General features: G+C 41.0%; 1 protein-coding gene across 3 annotated transcripts in view; it reads right to left on the bottom strand.

Annotated features, from left to right (window-relative positions):
* The window catches only part of bmpr1aa (bone morphogenetic protein receptor, type IAa), a 74,462-nt gene extending 56,623 nt beyond the window's left edge, over positions 1–17,839 (bottom strand). For 2 of the 3 annotated variants that reach the window (XR_013934437.1, XM_080449437.1), the window contains exon 1: positions 17,540–17,839. The gene's annotated coding sequence lies outside the window, so the exon portion shown is untranslated. The remainder of the gene's footprint in view (positions 1–17,539) is intronic. The other variant, XM_080449438.1, reaches the window with a different exon arrangement.
* Positions 17,840–18,947: the final 1,108 nt, after the last annotated feature.

Here is an 18,947-nt window from a genome sequence, read left to right as displayed (position 1 = left end):
AGCCTGTGTGTTTGAGAGGAGACAGAGGGACTAGAGAGGTGATCCTATCAGTGCTTTGTTTTATCACTTTATTACTACGGCTCTCTCTCTCGCTCTGTGTCTGTCTGTCTGTTACCACGGCCCAGACACAGGAGAGGACATTTAAACCCGTTATCACTTTATTACTAAGGCCCAGACACAGGAGAGGACATTTAAACCCGTTATCACTTAAAAGGTTCATATACACACATGAAAGGTTGTATTTCTACTCCATTAAGACCTGAGGCTGAAACTACAACAAAATCTTACGTTGCTATATGAGTGGTTCTCTAACTATTTCATGTGAAGGACCACCCACAATTATATAGATTTGGCCCGCAGACCCACAACTCAAAATATTTTGTAATAAGGACCCCCACAGAAGCAAAGATTTGAGTCAAACATGTTTCCTTTATATATATATATATATATATATATATATATATATATATATATATATATATATATATATATATATATATATATATATATATATATATATATATATATATTAATTAAAGGAAACATGTTTGACTCAAATCTGAGGGATTTATAAGAACACAACAGATATAAATATATATATATATATATATATATATATATATATATATATATATATATATATATATATAGATATAAACATATATATATATATATATATATATATATATATATTATAGTGAAATATTTGCAAAAATTTTCACGATAAAAAGAAATGCAGATCTACAAGCTCATAGATTTGCTATTTTGTAATAGCCAAATTATAAAACAATGCTTTTTTTTTGCTCAAATCTAAAATGACACTGACGCTTTCCTGGTTTTAATGGAATAAGCAACACATTCCACCTTCTCCCTGAATCTATAGTCACAGAGTTTAACACGTTCCACCTTCTCCCTGAATCTATAGTCACAGAGTTTTGGCTGCTAGAGGTTTTACGTGTTATTTTACCCCATTCGGATGCTATCAATGCATTGAATGGGACATTATCACCTTTTATTAGACCATTGAATGGGCGAAGTAGGCGACATACTGACCTACCCACGATTTATCAGACCATTCATTGGGTGTTATCAAGACATACTGACCTACCAACGGAGATGACTTAAATAGTTCAGTTTCGGTTTCGGACCATGACGGATGGCCGGAACGTATATAGGGCTGAAGTGGTTAATGTATGTTTTGAGTGCTGCACTATGAGCTTGTAGATCTGCTATTTTTGACAAATCTTGAAAATCTTTGCAAATCTTTGAGTATATATTTCATACAAGCTGGAAACTTGTAGATCTGCTACTTTTTTATCGACAGGACAGTAGGCTGACAGGAAAGGGGGGGGGGGGGGGGGGGAAGAGAGAGAGAGAGAGAGAGAGAGAAAAGGCCGCCGGGATCGGGACTCGAACCCGTGACACGCTGTCAGGCAACATTGTAGCCTAGGTGGCCAGACCACTACGCCAGTGGTCCGGGCCGATCTGATGCTTCTGTGTGACGCTGTAGTATTATTTATGATCAAGTAAGGCGTTCATTTGGGAAAAAGGTTTCTGTCTGACAGAAACACTATGCAGCAACACAACTAACATGATCGTGTCATTATTACTACACATCTCTTACATTAAATGTACTCACTGCTAGAACTAAAGATAGATAGATAGACCACTTGAACGCATCATGGAGATCAGACAGTGTATGTTTAAACTACTGTAAGAGATCAACCAGTAGAAACAATACGTATGACTTCTATAGAAGGATGTGATCATTGTGTGGGCTGTGACCTTCCACACACACACACACACACACACACACACACACACACACACACACACACACACACACACACACACACACACACACACACACACACACACACACACACACACACACACACACACACACACACACACACACACACACACACACACCTGCCCTGTCTAACACTACAGGGACACAACCAAAGCAGACCCACTGTTGTCTTAAAGGACCATTTCACCACAATATCAAAGCTTTTGGTCAAACTCACAAGCGTTATTTTCTTTTTTTCTACAATGCACTTGTAGTTTTTAACCAGCCTACTGACTTCCTACCGACTGCCTACCGACTGCCTGCCTCCTACGTCATAACTGTCCAAATACGTCACTGGTGGCGGGCGGGTTTGAAACGCCGGGCTACTAGAGCAACAATGAAAGTAAGCTGCCTTTACTCCATTTAATGACAACCCAGAGGAAACAGCATTTATACCGACAGACAGACAGACAGACAGACAGACAGACAGACAACACATGACCAAGGTTGTTGATGTTGTGTTCTTATAAATCCCTAAATCACAGCTGAACTGTAATTCCTAATAACGTCAGAACTACATGTGGAGAGAGTCTGTCTGTCTCCCATGATGCATTGCAGTGGCTCTTACAAGCTTGTATTTGTATGTTATTTATGTCTCAAGGACCGCCCACTCACCCAGGTTAGCTTTTTTTTTATTTCCCGAAAAATTTAACTTTTCAGGATAGCAGAAAATAGCAGATCTACAAGCTCAACATGTGTTGCATCGCTACTTTTTGTGCACACACTGCAGCATGACTGAATAGGAGGAAGAAACACAAGTTAAAATGTGGAGACAAGAGGTTTCTGACCCAACAACAACAATATGAATGTGAACCAGGAGCTCAGCTGACCCATCAGTGCAGGCTGTGTGTGTGTGTGTGTGTGTGTGTGTGTGTGTGTGTGTGTGTGTGTGTGTGTGTGTGTGTGTGTGTGTGTGTGTGTGAAGTGGAACTTTGTGAGGGGATTACACAGACGTGTGCCCCCCCCCCCCCCCCCCCCGCAAATCATCCTCTATGTTCCCCTTATCCTTGTTGTCAGGCAGAAACCTCTTATCTCCATATTTTAAAGGGATAGTTCACCCCCAAAATTACTTTTTTTCTCTATCGATTAGTCACCCCATGGAGACTTGCGGTACACAAAGAGTCTCCTTTGTGTCTCCTACCGGAACCGCTGCCGGTCATCAAACTATTGGCTTAGGAATTAACTAAAGAATACCTCAACTAATCCATAGAAAATAAGTCATTTTTTGGCTGAACTATCCCTATATAAGGGTCACACTACAGCGTCACACACAAGCATCAGAAGTAGCAGATCTACAAGCTAATAACGCCAAGCGACACGTTTCGAGCTTGTAGATCTGCTACTTTTGATGTTCTTGAACTTGAATCCTGTAACGTAACATAGTTTTGGACATGAGACCTTATACTGCATTGATGGTGTACCCCAGGGCTCTGTTCTTGGCCCCCTCCTCTTTTCCCCTCCTCACCAAATCTCTTCACCATAACAATTATAGTAGCTGTCCTACAAGCTCACGACGCATCACGTTGCCAGGTTGGAGATCACCTACGTGGTCCTATATGGATTATTTTTTCCAAAATGCTCATTGAGGGGCTTTTCCAAAAAAACGGGGGTCCCTGAGACAAAATGTTTTCAGATGGGGGTTTGTGGACAAATGCATATTAATGTGGGGGTCCTTGACTGAGAATCACTGGTTTAAACAACATTATGAAGCAAAGTCCAAATAAACAACTACACTTAAGAAACAAGTATGAAAAGAAAAAACGTAACCCGTAAATTCCAATATTTGCAAGCGACAATTACAGAAAAACAAGCCGAACGTGGCTTATAATAAGCAGACGTGGCAACACTTTCCTGCACTGCCAGGTTGGAGATCACCTACGTGGTCCTATATGGATTTATTGTTTCCAAAATGCTCATTGAGAGCATTTCCAAAATTTCCAAAATGCTCATTGAGAGCTTGTAGATCTGCTATTTTCGATACAGAACATAACACTGTTTCACAACATAATTCCATAGAAGACATGCTGAATTATATGGAATCAGAATGACTGAAATCAGTCGTAGAGACTGAGAACTTTATTCTATGAACACTGAATCAGCCCTGGACCATCTCTCTCTCTCTCTCTGTACCATCCCTCCATCCTCTCTCTCTCCCTCTCTGGTAGAGTGACATAAATAATTCACAGTGTATTTAAAGCTCAGATCAATACAGTTCCAAGGACAACCTTCATCCATTCCATCCACACAGGAGAGAGACATGAATCATGTCTTAAAAAGGGACAGTTCCCCCAATAAATGACTTTATATCTATGGTTAACCTACCCGGTGTCGTCTTTGACTCACTCAGAGGTTTATATCTATGGTTAACCTACCCGGTGTTGTCTTTGACTCACTCAGAGGTTTATATCTATGGTTAACCTACCCGGTGTTGTCTTTGACTCACTCAGAGTTTTAGTTTGTAAAACATTCCTCATTCACTGCCAGGCTTATTTCAAGCTTGTTGATCCCTATGCCACAGGCAGGAAAAATGGAAAAATGTGATTTTTTTTCTCCGTTTACATTTTAACATTGAAGTGGATGGAGCATTAACTTTTTGAAAATCGTTTTCTCCTAGTTCCTTTGAGATTGAAAAAAAACCCCCCAAAAAACCAAAAAAAAAAATAATAAAAAAAAAAAAAATAGGTGACGTCAAAAGACGTCATTGGCACTAATGGCACACTGAAAACGGCCGTCAAAAGACGTCATTGGCACTCAATGAGTTAACAGTGAATACAGAATCCTAAAATTAAGAACAAACTTGATGAAAGGAATGAATCAGACTCCAACGTAACAACAAAATATGGAGAATCTAAAAGTAAAAAAAAAACTCATATAATCATTTAGATTCAGTTCTACCAAAGCCTGTTCTTCCACTGATAAACCTTCCAGAAATATCACCAAAGAAGATGAAAATTAACTTTAAAACACCCAGAAGCTAAACCAGCTCATACACCAGTGAAGAACCCTAGCCTGTACTAACTCACTGTCTGAAAATACACATTATCATGAATTCAACACAACGCTACACCTGCTTCATCTCTCTCTCAGCTAAGGGGTCCCTGCTTCATCTCTCTCTCTCTCAGCTAAGGGGTCCCTGCTTCATCTCTCTCTCAGCTAAGGGGTCCTTGGCCTGAAAACCCTTGAAGACCCCTGGATTAGTTGACTGAATCATTGAATGTGTAAACGGGTGTCGTTGCAGAAAGCAAGTGTATTCAGGTTGGAGAGGCTGAGCACTCCATTTCATATGCATGTACAAAAGAAGAAAATAAGGAATGGCTAATTAACTAACAAGTCTTGTTTTTTAAGATCTCTTTGAAATACAATGTTGACGAGAACCAACAACAAACTACAATACAATGGATCTACCTGGACAACCAAACCAAAAGATACAACAACACACTACAATCTACCTGGACAACAACATGGTTCATGTTTTGATCCGAAGCCTGAACCGAGACAACAAAGAGCAACATGAGGCTGAAGCTTCATCTGCAAAGCAAAAAGCCTGGGATATGAAACATCTAGCTATCAGAGAGGCCTGTGTGTGTGTGTGTGTGTGTGTGTGTGTGTGTGTGTGTGTGTGTGTGTGTGTGTGTGTGTGTGTGTGTGTGTGTGTGTGTGTGTGTGTGTGTGTGTGTGTGTGTGTGTCAGGTAGGCCTACAGTTGGAATAATGACCCCCATCAACCAGCTCATATTGATAGGGGTCCCTGTATCCTGTACATTCTGAAAGGACAACTGCCAGGTTGGTGGGCCTAAACAAGCACATGTTGTCAACATCCTGAAAGCCATTCAAAACACTATGAATTCATCAAATGTCAGAGAGTTTTATTTTCTTCCCAATTGTTTTTCTTTGTTACAGTTAGCTAGTTAACTCTTGGCTCTTCCTGTGAAGATGTTATGTTATTCAGGACAAAAAAACAAACAAAACAAAAGAAACATATGTGCTACTGCAGTGATTCCAGGTGGTCCCCAGCTAGATGATGAGGTAACCTAAAATTACCCTTATTAGGTAGATCTTTAACTTTTGAGAGTGTAAAATGAAACCAAATGGACCTGTAAGGGTCCATTTGGTTTCATTTTACACTCTCAAGAGTTAATTTATTGTTAAACATCTGCATTACTTAATTTACAAGAAGTAACACAATTAGAGAACGTAGAATTATTGTTATTTTGATCAAAGTTTGCTTGTTATCTCTATGGAACCAACATCAATATATCATGGATGGAATTGTGGAGAAAATCTCATCCAACGATAACAAATTCACAACAAACAAACAATCCCAACAGGACGATCTGGGTCTTGGGTCTGAGAGTCTAAATCCTTGATATGAAAAGGCTTTGAAAACCACTGTTCTACAGGAAGGGGACGCATGTGCCTGTGTTCATATCGTTCAGCCCCAGCGTACACATGAGCTTGTAGATCTGCTATTTTTTTTAATAGCCAAAGAAATCTGAAAATGACACATATGTGTTCCCGGTCTTAATGGGTAAAAAAAAAAAAAGTGAATTCATCAAATGTCAGAGATTTTTCTTTTCTTTTTTTAACTAACAGCTCCTCCTGTGAACATTTGATGTTATTCAGGGTGTGCTGCGGGACAAAAACTAATTATTTCTTATTATGTTTATTTATACTCTGATTTCTTATTATGTTTATTTATACTTTATCTTATTTCTTATTATGTTTATATTATATTCTAAATTAAGTCAACAAAGTAAATCTAAAGGAGCAACAATGCTTGTTTTGTCTCTGTGACGGAGCTGTAGTAAAACTACACACTGGAGAGAAAGGTGTGTGTGTGTGTGTGTGTGTGTGTGTGTGTGTGTGTTCAACATTTACAGCCCTTATTTATTTGCTCTGCTCCGCAGGGGCAGGCGAGGGAGAGAGAGAGAGACCTGCGGTGGAGAGAGAGAGAGAGAGAGAGGTGGAGGAAGGGAACAGAAGACAGAGTGGAGAGAGAGAGAGAGGGAGCTCTAGGTGGAGGAGGGGAACAGAAGAAGGATTGCATGTTTTCCTCTCTGGCTCAGCCACTCTGTCTCCAGACACAGTGTTGCCACGTCTGCTTATTATAAGCCACTTTGGGCTTGTTTTTCTGTAAATGTCGCTTGTAAATATTGGAAGTTGCGGGTTGCGTTTTTTTTTTCATACTTGTTTCTAAAGTGTAGTTGTTTATTTGGACTTTGCTTCCTACAGTTGTTTAAACCAGTGATTCTCAGTCAAGGACCCCCACATTAATATGCATTTGTCCACAAACCCCCATCTGAAAATGTTTTGTCCCAGGGACCCCCGTTCAAGATTTGTGTTAAAATGTTTCAAAAAATATTGCACATTGTTCACTTTTTCCCCCCCAAGATTTCTTTTTGAAAATGTCAGATCTACAAGCTCACAACAAGCTCTTGTGGGCTTGTTTTCATAGACCCTGGTTGCTTATTTCTCTCACAAACCCGGCAACCCTGGCGTAGCAGACAGACAGAGGAGCGAGTTGGGTTGATGTGAAACCTGATCCCTGTTGCTCTCTCTCTCTCTCTCCCCCCCTCCTCCCCCCTCTGCCACCTCGCCAGAAAGACTCCCACAGAAACATGACCCTCTCTCTCTCTCTCTCTCTCTCTCTCTGTGATTGGAAACACTCTCAGACTCACTGAGAGAGAGAGACTGAGAGTGTTTCAATCTCTCTCTGTCTCTCTCTGAGACACAGAGACAGACAGACATTGAAACACTCTCAGAGACTCACAGAGAGAGAGAGAGACAGTACTAGAGATATTTGGGTACTATTTTAGAATATATACTTTTGGAAATCAGCTGCTATTTGTCCCAAAATATGTATATATATATATATACCAAGTGACAGCAGAATATCCTCCAAACATTGCTGCTCATCTCCATATCCTAACGTTGTGTGTTTTTTGGTGAATTAACACCCAACTACTTGATCATACTACAACCGTCACACAAAAGTATTAAAAAAATAGCAGAGCTACAAGCTCATAGCGCGGCACTCGGTGCCGCGCTATGAGCTTGTAGATCTGCTATTTTTTTGAATAGCCAAAATAAATCTTAAAATGACACACACAGATGCGTTTCCGGTCTTAATGGGTTAAAGGTTGCATAAATATCTTAAGTTGTTGGTTGTTTATACTTGATAACGTTCTATGGCAACGTAAATGTATGTTTATGCATGACAACAAAGCTCTTTACAATTCAATTGAATTGGAGGAGGGAGAGAAAGGAGAGCCATTGGAGAGGGAGACACAAACAGGAGGAAAGAGAATCACTCTAACAACACATTTAAGAGGACAGATGTAGGCTTGTTGTCCGTCACTAAAGATGTTCTTCAAAGTCATAACAAAGTGGCGATGCATTGTGTAAAGCTTGCAGATCTGACATTTTAGGCCCAACATGGGGAATCTAAGTCTAAAACATGGGGAAGTGTAAAGTGGTTATAGAATTGGACACGTCGCCTTCATAATTTCTGATACTGATGTCATTAAAAAAAAGTTAAATAAAGGCTGATAGCCTATATCAGTCAGGCTTTAGTAATCACACACACACACACACACACACACACACACACACACACACACACGGTCAGACGGCCGATGAGGACATAGATCTACAAGTGGAACACAGAGTGAAGGTGAAGATTCAGAGCTTCATATCATAGGATCTACCGCTCTGATATAAATCACACGCTTATTACACAGTAACACACACATTCTTCTTCTTTCACACACACACACAGACGTTATCTCCATCTCTCTAGCTGTTTCACAGAAACACACTGACTCACTCTCTCTCTGAAGCACTTAAACCCTACTACTGTATACATGGTTGACCGGCGGGATCCCCCAGGGGGTCTATATACTTGGCCTCCCTCCTTTCCCCCCCACTCTACACCAAATCCACAGCATGTTGGGCTCTTATGACAAACAGAGGTGCTACTAGGGTGCAAGAGTAAACACAGGACATCGTCTCATAAGCGTAATGTAACGTTTTGTGTTTTTTTTCGTAAATGAACGGCCTATTTGCTCATACTACAGCGTTCTCCGTTCTCTACGCTGGCTCCCCGTAGCGTCTCGCATCCAGTTTAAAACCCTGGTGCTAGCCTATACACGAATCCACGGAGCGCTGCCCTGCGCGCAGCCATTGCTGCAGTGTCAACGCTCCGCGGACGCGACACCGCAGCAATGGCCGCCTACAGGCAGCGCGTCTGTGGATTCGTCTATACTATAGGGCAGTGAAAGGAACAGCTCCTTCTTACCTCCGGGCTATGGTCGATGCCTACACCCCTGCCCCGACCACTTCGGTCTGCCGCCTCGGGGCGACTGGTTTGCCTCGTCGCTCTGTGGTCCTTCTGGCCGATCCACACGGTCACGACTTTTTTCTGTTCTGGCCCCACAGTGGTGGAATGAACTCCCCACTGATGTCAGGACAGCAGAGTCACTGCCCATCTTTCGCCGCAGGCTGAAAACCCACCTCTTCAGGAAACACTAGCCTACTTGTGGTTAACTAGTTGTACGAACTCTTGTTTTATTGTTTTATTGGATCTTGTTTATTCCATACACTTATTTGTTTTAGCTCTTTCTCATTTGATTTTCCTATTTTGTCTCATCTGTTTAAGAAAGCAGGTAGCTGATATATTGCACTTTTACCTTAGTATACTCTTAGTTGCTTGTTTTAGAGGAGAATGCACTTAATACTTCAGGTGTTTGGTAGTTTTCTTGCCTACCTATGTTGAATGCACTTATTGTAAGTCGCTTTGGATAAAAGCGTCTGCTAAATGACTGTAATGTAATGTAAGGCGTCACATTAAAGTTAAAAGTAGCAGCTCTACAAGCTCTAAACACGGCGCGGAGTGAAGTGTTTTGATCTTCTGGATCTGCTGCTTTTGCCATTTTTGAATTTGAATCCACCCACAGAAACGATATACAGGCTCCAGATCACACAGCAGACAGATCCCTGACCTCTCAAACACATTGATATAAACCACAGCTACTGTGAAGCCCATGGGGCTACACAACACACACTAACACTCCACTGGTGATTTATATAACGGGGATATAAATCAGAGCATTACTGAAGACCATCCCTCTGTCTGTCTGTCGGTCTGTCTGCCTGTCTGTCTGTCTGTCTGTCTGTGTTGTGTCTAGGGACACAGGGCCAGAGTCAGGGGTTAAGTGAGACATGTGCTATTCCAGGCCTTCTAATCACTAAAAGCTAAATCGGTGTCAGATTGGTAGCTTTTAATGTCATACTGTCAGATCTAATGTGACTGGGATGTACTGGTGCCAGTAAAGAAGTATATTAATTTAAGTAGGAGTATATTAATTTAAGTAGGAGTATATAAATTTAAGGAAATAAGATAAAGATAAAGATAAAGTATAAATAAACATAAGAAATAAGAGTATAAATATATTTATGCACAATATTTGCACAAACGTTCAAGATTTTTCAAAAATAGATCACAGCGTGTTGTGAGCTTGTAGATCTGCTATTTTCAAACAGCGGATGCATATAGGTTTAAAGCGCTCGTGTGGGCCTATAACAGTCGCTTCTTTTGGGCTCGTTTTCATAGACCTGGTTGCTCATTTCTCTCGCTAAATCTGGCAACGCCGTCAGTGAGGAGGGTGAGGTCATGGAGGATGGAATGGATTCAGAGCCACGGTCATTTTTAAAGGACCTCCACATAACGTAACGTTTCCACCCATGACACACCGCCTGTGGGGGCGGGGTTCATTGCTTTGATCTCTGACACGTTATTAATACCACAGACAGTTGCTACAGCCCCTTATGTCGTTGGTTTTACTACATATTACCACAGACTGTAAAGGTAGATCTCCAAGCTGACTGTACTACAGACAGACAGCGGTGGAAAGCTACCTTTAGGGTTAGAAATTCCTTCTACAACAACAACAGTACCCCCCCCCCCCCCACACACACACACACACACCTCACATACCTTCACACTGGCTGTCTGTGTACGTGGCTCGCTCACTCACTCTCTCACACACACTAAAACTGTCTCTCACGTTCACATGCACACAACTCTCTCTCCTCTAGAATTGTACACACTACATTACAGTACACACTAAATTACAGTACACACTACATTACAGTACACACTACATTACAGTACACGCACTACAGTACACACTACAGTACACAAACTAAAGCATCCCATCTAAACCAGTAAGTAAACTTAATAGCCGATCTACAAACTCGCACTGCACCAAAATACACCAAATATTTGAACTGGGGATCCCCCAAAATGATCATATTTGAACTGGGGACCCCCCACAATAATCATATTTGAACTGGGGACCCCCCACAATGATCATATTTGAACTGGGGACCCCCCACAATAATCATATTTGAACTGGGGACCCCCCACCCTGACAAGCACTTCTGTAGGAGTTGAGGCATTACATTTAGATAAATATTGTGAAAATAGCTGATCTACAATGCTCACAACGCATGTAGATCAGCTATTGTCACAATTCTTGCCTCTTTCTCAGGTGATATTTCACAATTTGGCCCATGTTTAAAAGTCCTCAAAATGGTCCCTTTACAGATGTTAAAGATATTCAGTATACACTTATATTATACTGTATGTTTGTTTACTGTTGAGTGAGAAAACTGATTCAGGTACCCGACCCACAGGTTGGTTAACACTGTGGTTAACACTATGTTAAACAATACACAACCAACCGGACCGTGCTCTCATAGTGTACATTAGTACTGTTTCTCTCATGGATTGGACAGCTGTCTGTCAGAGTGCATTGGATCTCAAAGTGGGGTCCGGGGACCCCCAGGGGTCCTTTGGGGGTACCAGGGGGTCCCCAGAAAAATTACTTAATAAAGCATCACGATCATTTTAACCACTTTTTAACTATTATTTTATACCTTGGCTATTCAAAAATAGCAGATCTACAAGCTCATAGTGCCGCACCGAGTGCCGCACTATGAGCTTGTAGATCTGCTATTTTAGAAGAAATCCCTAGCACAAAATATTTTTGAGATGGGGGGTCCCGCAGCTAAATACATATCAGTGTGGGGGGTCCATGACATGAACAAGTGTGAGGACCACTGCCACACAGTGAAGACAAACCCCTCCTCCCTCATCTCTTCACCTCTATTCTTCTCTCTACTCTCCCTTTCAGTCACTCTGTCTATTTCTTCCTGTCTTCCATTTCCTCCCATGCTGCTGTCTTTTTCTACCAGTCTACACCTCTCTCTTTTTCTACCGGTCTACAGCTCTCTCTCTTTTTCTACCAGTCTACACCTCTCTCTCTTTTTCTACCGGTCTACAGCTCTCTCTCTTTTTCTACCAGTCTACACCTCTCTCTCTTTTTCTACCAGTCTACACCTCTCTCTCTTTTTCTACCAGTCTACACCTCTCTCTCTTTTTCTACCAGTCTACACCTCTCTCTCTTTTTCTACCAGTCTACACCTCTCTCTCTTTTTCTACCAGTCTACACCTCTCTCTCTTTTTCTACCAGTCTACACCTCTCTCTCTTTTTCTACCTGTCTACACCTCTCTCTCCTCCTCCTCTGTCTGTCTGTCTCTTTCTTTCTTCTTCCCGTTATCTCTCCCTCATATTCTGTGTCTATTTTCCTGTGTGTGAGCGTTTGTGTGAGTATGGTTCTCTCTCTCTCTCCCTCTCCCTCCTAGTAGTCTTGGCCGTCATCCCTCCTTCCATCTGGAGTCTGACCTCTCTGAGCAGAGCTCCAACCTCTCACTACACTTCATTTCCACGCAGGAGGAAGACAGGAGGAGAAAAAAGAGGAATGGGGAGAACGCAAAGCCTTTCTCTCTCTCTCCCCCTCTCCTCTCTCTAAATTAAAGCCAGCTCCCCTCTTCCTCTTCCCTCCAGAGTATCAGTAAACAGGCCAAACATGGAGCCTTACTGCAGACACACTGATAGCTTAGCATGCACACAGCCAGGGTTGCCACGTCTGCTTATTATTAAGTGACTTTGGGGCTTATCGTTTTTATGTAAAGTCGCTTGTTAAACATTGAGCTTGTTTCTAAAAAGGTACCAAACAGACTACTACAGATTATCACAGACTGGTGGTCGAAAGAAGTGATCAAATATTCGAATAATCGTTATTAACCCATTAAGACCTGGAACTGTGTCATTTTTAGATTTGAGCTAAAAAGCATTTTACACTTTGGCTATTCAAAAATAGCAGATATACAAGCTCATAGCTCTACGAGCTTGTAGATCTGCTATTTTTGAAAAATCGTGAAAATGTGTGCAAATCTTTGAATATATATATTATTTTTTTTAAGCGAACATTTTTAACTCAAATCTTTGCTTCTGGGGGTCTCTGGAACAAAATATCTTAGATGGGGTCTGCGGCCAAAAACATAATCTTGGGGGTCCTTGACATGAAAAAGATTGAGCACCACTGATATAGAAACATACGTTTTTCAGAATACTGTTGAGATTTAGGAGACATGTAGAATCGGCTTCAGGTCTCAATGGGTTAATAGAAATAGGCATCACACACACACACACACACACGCACACCTTTTAGTGCAGTGACCTTGTGTCCAGCAGTGTGTGTAACACTAGTCAACATGTAGAACAGAGCTAACAGACCACATGCAAACACCTTTCAAGGTCAGATAAATCATGTTATTTTGTCCTGCGGGCCACTGTATCTACACAACTACACAACTACACAACACAGTATCTACACAACTTCACTTTGTATTTGCAGTGTTCAAGCTGACATTACAGGTACAGGCAGTGTAAAGTAACTAAAAGTAACTAAGTACATGTACTAAAGTACTGTACTTACGTACGATTTTGAGGTACTTTTACTTTACTGGAGTATTTCCAATTATCTATACTTTTACTTCTACTCCACTACATGTTGCACAAATGCACAAATGTTCACAATTTTTCTAATATAGCAGATCTACAAGCTCATAGCGCGGCATAGATCTGCTATTTTTGAATAGTATAAAAGGTTAAAGTGGTTAAATGTGTATATGTTTTAAAGCAAAACATTTTAACTCCGATCTGTGCTTCTGGGGGTCCCTGGAACAACATATTTTGAGATGGGGGTCCGCGGCCAAATACATATCATTCTGGGGGTCTTTGACATGGAAAAGTTGGAGCACCACTGATATAGCAACATACTGTTAGGATTTAGAAAACATTTTTAGATACGGATTTGGCCGTGGACCCCCTTCTCAAAATGTGTTGTTCCAGGGACCCCCAGAAGCAAAGATTTGAGTTACAAATATTCGCTTTAAGCAACATATATATTCAAGGATTTGCACAGATTTCCACGATAAAAAAAAAATAGCAGATCTAGCTTATATGAGCTTGTAGATCTGCCGTTTCTGAATAGCTCAAAGAAATCTTAAATGACACAGATGCGTTCCCGTTCTTGATGGATTGAGATGGGGTCCCGACCCACTGGTTGAGTACCTTTGCTCTACCCTTCCCCAATAAACACATCTCAAATGTTGTTTTTATCCAGTCACAGCATCCCACAGCTCTTCTATTGTCCAATCACAGCATCCCACAGCTCTTATTGTCTGTGTCAGTTCATTAAGCTGCTTTCTGTTTACTAATTAGATACTAATTAGCTTCTCAATAGGGAGAGAAACATGTCTTCTTCCCCCAAAACAAACATGATCCTATCTGGAGAACATCCACAACAATGACATTCCTACACATTAAGGCTGATACCCAACTAGGATCCTATTCACTCTAAATAAAAGGTCACCTTTATATTTCTCAGCTGTTCACTCAATCCAAGTTTTTGAAAAAGAGTCTGATAATATAACACAAATTCCATGACATAATGTATAGACAGACAATGAGATCAACAACAATTGTAACCCAAATCCAAAGCCACGTTACCAACTCTAAAACGTTGACATTCAGGGATAATAATAAGGCTCATACCTGGGCCTGAAATGTTCATTATAATAAGATAATAAGGCTCATACCTGGGACTAAATACCTTGAAATGTTCATTAAAATGAGATAGAAGAGAAAAATATTTTCTGCTCTCTCTCTCTCTCTTTGTTTACATCATTGGTTCTCAAAGTGGGACCCCCAGGGGTCCTAGAGGGAGTTCCAGGGGGTCCCCAGATAAATGGTGGATAGTTAGGAACCAAATGGACCCTTATGGGTCTGTAACTCTGAGAGTGTACAAATGGATCCGTTCCATTTGTACCCTGGAACAACATATTTTGAGATGGTGGGGTCCGCGGACAAATACATATCATTTTGGGAGTCCTTGACATGCAAACGTTTGAGAACCACTGATTATAGCAACATACGTAAAAAAAAAAAAAAGACTTTTAGGATTTAAAAGACATTTGTAGAATCCTCCAAAAGCAAAGATTTGAGTTACAAATGTTCGCTTTAAAAAACTATATCCAAAGATGTGCACAGATGTTCACGTAAAAAAAAAATAGCAGATCTACAAGCTGCTATTTAGCCCGGCACAGAGAGATTGGAGATCTGCTATTTTTGAATAGCCCAAAGAAATCTAAAAATGTCACAGATGTGTTCTCGGTCTTAAAGGGTTTAAACCACTCCATGTTTGTACTAAAAAAACAAGGATTATGTCCCTTGCTTCTCGCATGTGAGCCTTGGTGATACAACACTGTTGTGATGTATGTATGCATGTAGATCTGTTATTCACAGTCACACTGATGTGTTAATGAACCAACATGCATCTAAAACAATGGCTTCTGTTCAACACCACTTTGTTAAATGGGTCCAGGGACCCACAGGGGTCCTTGAAGGTGTTCCAATTGGCTATTTAGACATTTAGCAGACGCCCTTAATCCAGAGCGAGACATCAAACGCATGGAGATAGTAATCTAGGATCATAGGTAAACCAAGAACCTATCAATCTAAACCTGTGGTTCTCCGGGGACCACCAGTGGTCCTTGAGGGGGTTCCAGGGGGTCCCCAGCAAAAGGTGTTAATAAATTTTCACCCATATATTGGCTATCCAAAAATAGATACAGATAGATAAATGCAAGCTTCTACAAACTTCGTGCCACGCTGCGAGCTTGTACATCTGCTATTTTTGAACATTTTCGAAAAATCTTTAGTGTTGCTTTTTTTTTTTAACACAAATCTTCTCTTCTGGGGGTCCCTTGCAGAAAACATTTTTAGATGGGGGTCCACGGCCAAATGTATATCAATTTAGGGGTCCTTGGCATGAAAAAGGTTGAAAACCACTGGTGTAAACAGTATAATATCACAAAAGTAATAATCTGTACATTGAAACTATACTAACTATAGGATCCCGGGTCAACAAATGAACCTGGAATCTGTCTAATAACATGATATGATCTACATTACATGTCCAGGGGGTCCCCAGCTAAATGAGGAATAGTTTAATATTTCACAATCATTTTTTTCAGGATTGAGAGAAAGTATAGAATATACTATCAGATTATCAGATATAGTTTTAATTTCACTCTGTGGAATTATGCCCTAAACATTAACAACACTATATGTTCCTATATGTTCCTAAATAAGGGTTGCATCATGTTGGGGCCCTTGACATGAAGATGCTAAAGATTTAACTTAAACTTAAATTAAATATGATCTAAATATGATATTTTGTCAAAAGAGAAATCTAAACTGTTAAGATAATATAAGAAAATTTAACTTCCTCCAACAGCAGTAAATGTGGTTTATAAAACAAAATGGTTACAAAACAAAAACAATCCACCTAACTTTATAGTTATTACTACTTTACTGAGTTAAAACATTAGGAGCTAGGGTAGTAGGCTAAACTGAAGGTTGCTAACCAGCAGCTAACTCACTTTCTAACAATGTGTTTAAAATGTCTTTGTCTCACAAATTGAGTTAAATAAATAACAATGTAAGAAGTTGAAATTAGTTTAATCATCGACATTAAATTATACGTTTTTTTGTTTGTTTGTTTGTTGGCTGAAGTCAACTTTCTTTTCCTCCAATCTCAGAAAATAGCAGATCTACAAGCTCACAACGCGTCACTCCAGCGACGCGTTGTGAGCTTGTAGATCTGCTATTTTCAACCCGCGAGACACCGTCGTACGACGAAGAAAGGGCTCCGTCTACTTCCTGCACGAGCGGAGCGGCACGGGAGAAAAAAACCGAAAAAAAAGCATCACGTCGTCGCCCGAGCGACTGTTCCGTTCGACAAAACATAAAAAAAAGTATAAAATACGTGTTTTGCAGACCCAGTGACATCATTCTGGACGAAAAACACGTCCTTATTTTGTAGTTTAAAACGCGCGAGTGATATTTTGTAGTTTTTTCCCATCGCGCGAGCGACATACTTGTTGAAAAGAAACGCCGAGACGCATAAATTAAAGCTCAACTTCTATCTGTTCTGTTTGTCGGTTAAAAACATGTTTCAATGAACTAATACATGCAAGAAATAAAAGTTAAATGTTAATATTTATACCCATAGACAAAGATAGTTTGTTGAAACTCACGTCTTCTGGGTTTATTTAATGTTTTATGAAGGTGTTTCAGTGTTAGTGTTGTAGTAAACATGACACGCAGTCCAGGTCCAGCTCCGGCAGGATCCAGTTCCAGGAGGTAGACGGAGCCGAAACTCCTCCAACACTACAAACCAAAGCTTTAAAATAAACCGTTTATGTATAACTTACCGTTCATTATTCACCTCGTTTCCTCTTATCCTTCGTTCTTCTAAATCCTCTGGTAACAAACTATCCTCTCCGACACCTCGCGATGTTTTACCATAACAAGAAAAAAAGAGAAAAAAACCCCACAGAATAATGTTCCACCAGAAAGTTTTTCCTCCAGATAGCGTTGCGTTAGTTTTAGTTCCTTTAGTGTCGTCGTTATTCACGTTATTCAGTTTGTTGCAGGAGAAGCGCGTTTAAACTCCACACAGTCCTCCACACACACACACACACTGAGGTCTGTGAGCTCTGATCAATCTGCTCAATCACGACGCCGACTGAACTGAGCTGCACCTCACTGAGGTCCACCCTGTCCTCTGACTCCCTGCTGCCACCTGCTGTCTGCAGACTGAGCTGCACCTCACTGAGGTCCACCCTGTCCTCTGACTCCCTGCTGCCACCTGCTGGCTGCTCACTGAGCTGCACCTCAGAGTCCACGCTGTCCTCTGACTCCCTGCTGCCACCTGCTGGCTGCTCACTGAGCTGCACCTCAGAGTCCACCCTGTCCTCTGATAAAGGATAAGGATAATTCCTTTTAACAGGTCGTTCATGAAAGTCCTTGCGGTCTTGTTTCCAATGAGAACCTGTGAGCAATTGGGGTTAAGAGTCTTGCTCAGGGACAAATTTCATATCATCGGCACATATGCTGGGAAAGCCTGGAATCGAACCTGGGGCAACCAGGGCCTCTGGTTCCCTAGGCGGGCTCACTAACCACTCAGCTATGGCCGCCCCTATATTCCCTGCTGCTACTACTCCTACCGATTTTGTCCAAACCTCACCCAAATCGGTACACCTTATCTCTTATCTCATCTTATCTCATGACTCTTGAGTCAATATCTGTCAGATCTTTCAGATTCTATTTTGGCAGGAGGGGCCCTTTTTGCATGACATGCTACAAGCACCACTAGACCGATCAGCAGGGAACCTTTGCACGCACACTCCCAGTTGGCCAAGGAAGAAATCTCCAACCTAATTTATTGTTTTTTAATATTTTTTTTCTTCCAAAATGGCCTGTAGTAGCACCACCATTAGACAAACATTTTTTTTTTACAACAGATTTAGGCCAAACCTCATGCAAATCGGTATACATCTCTGTAGTCATCGTGATCAAGACACATCTGTCACATTTCTCATATTCCATTCCGATGGGCTACGATTTGCTACGATTGGCTTTCAAAGTTGGCACAAAATGCCACAAATCATGAACGCAGTGCTGTGACACTTTGTATGCATATTCCTACTAAACCAAGAAAGACCCTCCATCCCAATGATTTTCAAATTCTCTCTAGGTGGCGCTATAACAGCCCACTTCACGTTTTGGCCTATAGACCAATTATTTGTTTACCAACATTGAGACTGGCCGCACAGGTGA

Source organism: Gymnoscopelus braueri (genome assembly GCF_963280865.1).
Source record: "Gymnoscopelus braueri genome assembly, chromosome: 14".
In the NCBI taxonomy this organism is placed as follows: Eukaryota; Metazoa; Chordata; class Actinopteri; order Myctophiformes; family Myctophidae; genus Gymnoscopelus; species Gymnoscopelus braueri.
Note: the sequence above shows the minus strand (reverse complement) of the source record. Positions and strands in the feature narration are given on the sequence as shown.